The sequence below is a fragment of the Triticum dicoccoides genome, chromosome 3B (genome assembly GCF_002162155.2).
Source record: "Triticum dicoccoides isolate Atlit2015 ecotype Zavitan chromosome 3B, WEW_v2.0, whole genome shotgun sequence".
In the NCBI taxonomy this organism is placed as follows: domain Eukaryota; kingdom Viridiplantae; phylum Streptophyta; class Magnoliopsida; order Poales; family Poaceae; genus Triticum; species Triticum dicoccoides.
The window spans coordinates 237,716,712-237,721,959 of record NC_041385.1 but is presented as its reverse complement, the minus strand read 5'-3'; positions in this window follow the sequence as shown (position 1 = coordinate 237,721,959).

Below are 5,248 nucleotides of genomic sequence, written 5' to 3'. Positions count from 1 at the left end.
GAACAATCCTCATCAGAAGATTTGCTGGGTTCGGATGCGATGGAGAGCGGAACACCCCCGAAGGCCTCCTCCTCCAAACATATGAATAAAACCGAGGTTTCGTCCCAAAAGGACCCAGGATATAGAGGAGGGGAAAAGGTCACAAAGGCGGCGCCAAGAGGCCATACTTCAGGGGCCGGACACACGGGAGAGAAAGCTCCCGTGGGCGTCGACGGCGGGGGTCATCTTGAATCTGGCCCCCAGTCAGACATGACTCTAGAGACCCATAAGGTCCCAGAGTCAGACAGACGGCCTCCGTCAATTGGAGGAGGTATGCCTGCTCCACCGGCTGCCTCTGTCCAACCAGAGGTGTTGGATACTTTATTGGCGGCGCTGAAGGGTGGCTCCATCGTGGATGAACACCATGCCCTCATGGGTGCGGTGATTGAGAAGATTCAGTCCGCTGAGAGTGGACTGAATGAATCCTGTATCAGCCTCATAAGAGGCTTTGAGGTATGTTTTATGAGTTTTGGGGAGAGTGTCATAGTATAGATAGCAGCCCCTGATACACTATTCGGTTAAAGAAAGAACCGAACAGAGGATCACATTCATGCTCGCAGGAGACTCACTTGATGACATCTATCACTCTTTTTAATCAGTAGGCATCTCTAGCGACTGCCGCCTCTCATGCTGCGGAAGTATCCGGACTGAGGCATAGTCTGGAGTGGGCCGAAGGAGAAATGGGCAAGTGAAGAGACACCTGGAGGATAATCAAGGTATGTAGAAACCTTGTTTATGTAGAACAAATGAATAAGCGTGCATGATGAAAATATTTTTGTAATGTGCTATTGGAGCGACGGCCGAAATTGAGGCTCTCAAGAAGGCTGTGGCCGAAGCCGAGAAGAAGGCAGCCGCAGAGCAGGCTCTTCGTGAGAAACACGAGGCTAGAGTTATTGAGGCTAAGCGAGAGCTTCAAGGGGCCGTGCAGAAATGCGAGACCTTGGAGAAGAGTTTAGTAAGGAAAGAATCTGAACTCTCCTAGGCGCACCAAGCCGCAAGTGATGCTCGGGGGGAGGCCCAAGGTGCCCTGAAGGAAATCCAGGAGGCGGGGAAGATTGCGGCTGGTAAGGCTTTTTCTATACAAAGCGATTATTTGAAAGGAGAAAATCAAGTTGAGAGTTTAAATTCTGATTTCTCTAGGGGTATTTGCCGAGCTGCCACGCAGCATATCTGATGCCTCCCAATTCTACCAAGCAAAAGAGAGAAATACTGCGGATAAACTCTTCTGGATGCAGTATCTGGCGCCGAATTATCCGGTGCCATTTTCCGATCAGCTGAAGCAGCTGGTCGAACTGCATAAGGCGGCCGAGCTAGCCATGAAGGATTTGATTATCTGGTCGTGGCCTGCCGAGCCGATTCCAAGCAGTTACTTTGGGCTCATGAAACGGATTGTGAGTGCCTGCCCTCGACTCGAACACATCAAGCGGTCGGTCTGCATAGAAGGTGCGCGAATGGCCTTCGCCCGTGCAAAGGTGCATTAGGGGAAGATGGATGCAGAAAAGCTAATGACAGAGGGACCGCCGGAGGGGAAAGAGCACTGCAAGCCCGAACTGTATTATGAAGGTGTCTTGAAAGGGCCCACCTTGTGGCGGAGTAATGCACCAAGGACATTATATTTTCATGAATACGATCATGTTTCTCCTTTGTAATATTTGAACAAGGTCATTATTTATTTCTTGTCGTATGAAAGTTTTTCCTCCTGTGTGGTCGTTTTATATACTAATCCTGAGAGTCAGTCAGTCGTCGGCTTCCGCCCCCACGTAGTGAGTACGGGGGTGTTCGGGATAAACTTGAGCATTTTTTATCCTAGTTTTGGGTCCCTAAAGGAGGTGTCCAGCACAGCGAACCAGGAAATCGGACTATAGGGCTTTATCGCTCTCACTTAGCCATAGGAGTGTTTACGAGGAAGGTAGGTCCAGCCCCTGGTATTCGGAAGACCGCACGACGGGCTCTATGAGCGCCTGATCGGAAAAGGTCAATCCGTCGCATGCTGCATTGGTTATGGCATTATGCGGAAGAAATCCTTGAAGATTTTAGAACCTCTCGAATAGCTGACCAGCTCTCGCTACATCATGACAGTCAGTTTTTGGCTTTCTCTACTGAGGTGCTCGTCCGGAAGAACCGGGACACAATCGCAGTAGTTCTCCCAGTGCTACCGAGGGAGTCCTGGACTAGGGGGTGTCCGGACAGCTGGACTATCATCGTCTGCCGGACTCCAAGACTACGAAGATACAAGATTGAAGACTCCGTCCCGTGTCCGGATGGGACTTTCCTTGGCGTGGAAGGCAAGCTTGGCGATATGGATATGCAGATCTCCTACCATTGTAACCGACTCTGTGTAACCCTAGCCCTCTCCGGTGTCTATATAAACCAGAAGGCTTTAGTCCGTAGGACACAACAACCATTACAACAATCATACCATAGGCTAGCTTCTAGGGTTTAGCCTCCTTGATCTCGTGGTAGATCCACTCTTGTACTACCCATATCATCAATATCAATCAAGCAGCAGTAGGGTTTTACCTCCATCGAGAGGGCCCGAACCTGGGTAAAAACATCATGTCCCTTGTCTCCTGTTACCATCCGCCTAGACGCACAGTTCGGGACCCCCTACCCGAGATCCGCCGGTTTTGACACCGACATTGGTGCTTTCATTGAGAGTTCCTCTGTGTCGTCATCGATAGGAAGGATGCCTCCTCCCGTCTTCAAGGATGGTATTTTCGCCAAAGGAGCCTTGGCCGCCGGCCAAACTATCCGGCTAGCTGGTTTTCTTATGAGCGGCTATCCGGCCGCCACTTCGGCAATGACCTCTCAAATCGTCAAAAGCAATCTTCACGTCAGCTCGGAATTCGCCGAGCGGCTGGATCCTGTAGAGCTCTCGTCCGTAAACGAGCTCTTGGATCGCATCGCCGCCCTGGGAGTCGCTACAGACTACAATCAGATCAGGCTTAAAACCGATCTGAGAGAGATTAACTCTCCCCAGGACACCCACCACGTTGCAGTGGCAGAGGAACAATGCGGCGACTCTTCTCCGGTATTGAAAACTAGTCATGTCCGGGCTGCCGAACCCTCCATGCCGGATTCCCGCAGAGGGACGGACTTCGATCAAGCACTGAACCTATAGTCAGGCATTGGACCGGACTCGTTGGACAGCGTTCCACTTTCCAAGCTTCCAAATTCAGAAACTTCTCGGCCCTTGAGCCTTGAGATGGGTAGGGTTCCGGACTCAATTACACCCACCCACCCAGACATATGCGATCTATCTCTAATCCAGCAAGAGCCTGCTGAAACAGTACATCATTACTAGGCCAGATTCCTCCTGGTTATGGACAGGATAAAGGACTGCCGAGAGGAAAACGCAATCTCAATCTTTTGCAATAATTGCACGGACGAGGGAATCCTGAACACCATCAGCCGTCGCAAAGTTACCCGCTTCGCCGACCTGGCGTCCATAGTACGAAAGTACTGTGCGATGGAGAGTGTCCGGAAAACCAAAATTAAGTTTTGGGACAATCCGGCCCCGAATACAATCCCAGTCCGCAACAAAAGGGTGCATTACACTTAGGCACCGAGTATAAAAACCAAAAAGCAAAAACCCCATAAAGGGCATGGAACCATACTGAAGGGGTGGCTTAGTGGACCCTGTAAAATTCACAGTACAGAGGGCGCCACCCCAACACATAGCCTTCGAGCATGTTGGATATTACGGCAGGTGGCCAAAAGTGGCGAGAAGCTTCTAGCCCCGGAAAACCACTCCAACAATACCGGTACGGTATCAACAGTCTTCGAGACCTTCGCATCAAATAATATGCGGAAACGAACAATCCGCAGCCTTGCCGAAGTCTACCAAGTAGTAAAAACGAATCCATGGAGCGACACAGCCATCACCTTCAACACCAACGACGAACCTAAATTCCGAACAGCCCGAGCACCAGCCGCACTGGAACTTAGTCCAATAGTGGACGGCTTTCAACTTACAAAGGTCCTCATGGATGGCGGCAGCGGATTAAACCTCATCTACGAGGAAACTCTTCAAAAAATGGAAATAGACTGGAGCTGCATTGAGCGAAGCAGCACAACCTTCAGAAGAATAATCCCTAACCGGGAAGCGTGCTGCACCGGAAAAATCACACTTGATGTGGTGTTCGGCTCGCCGGACAATTACCGATCCGAAGAAGTCACGTTCCAAGTGGCCCCGTTCAACAGCGGATATCACGCTATATTAGGACGAGAGGCATTCGCTATTTTTCAAGCCATACCCCATTACGGGTACATGAAGCTCAAAATGCCTGGGCCCGGCAGGATAATCACTCTCGTTAGTGATCCGAACATAGCACTCCATGCTGAAAACAAGACAGCCGCATTAGCCCTGGAGGCACTATCCGAAGCCCTAGCGGCAGAAGAACTTACCGCGCTACGCTCTACTGTAAATAGAGACGATGTGATACTCGATAAGAGATCCAAGTCCACGTCCTTTAAACCAGCGGACGAAATAGTAAAATTCCAGGTCCATCCAACGGACCCGACAAAGACGGCCTCCATCAGGGCAAAGTTAAACCCTAATGTAGACGCCGCACTGCGAGAATTCCTTTAGGAAAATTGGGACATTTTCGCCTGGCACCCTTTGGATATGCCCGGAATCCCACGCAGATTGGCAGAACACAGCCTAAACATCATAAAAGGATTCAAGCTAGTCAAACAGGCTCTTCGACAATTTTCCGAACCCAAAATACAGGCAATGGGAGAAGAGCTAGCCAAACTATTGGAAGCATCAGAGATATCAAACATCCGGATTGGCTAGCAAACCTGGTAATGGTACCAAAGAAGGACAAATCCTGGCGCATATGTGTCGATTTTAAAGACCTCAACAAGGCTTGCCCAAAGGATCCCTTCCCCCTCCCTTGCATCGACCAGATAATCGATGCTACCGCAGGACACGATTCATTCTGCTTCCTTGACACATACTCCGGCTACCATCAAATCAAGATGGCAGAAGCGGACCAAGCCGCTATGGCATTCATCACTCCATACAGACCATTCTGCTTCAACACGATGCCCTTCGGACTTAAAAACGCCAGCACAACATATCAGCGCATGATTCAAACATGCCTGGCCACCCAGATCGGCAAAACAGTAGAGGCATACATAGACGACGTAGTCGTCAAAACCAAACACGTCGAAACTCTAGTAAACGACTTGAGGCTCACATTCG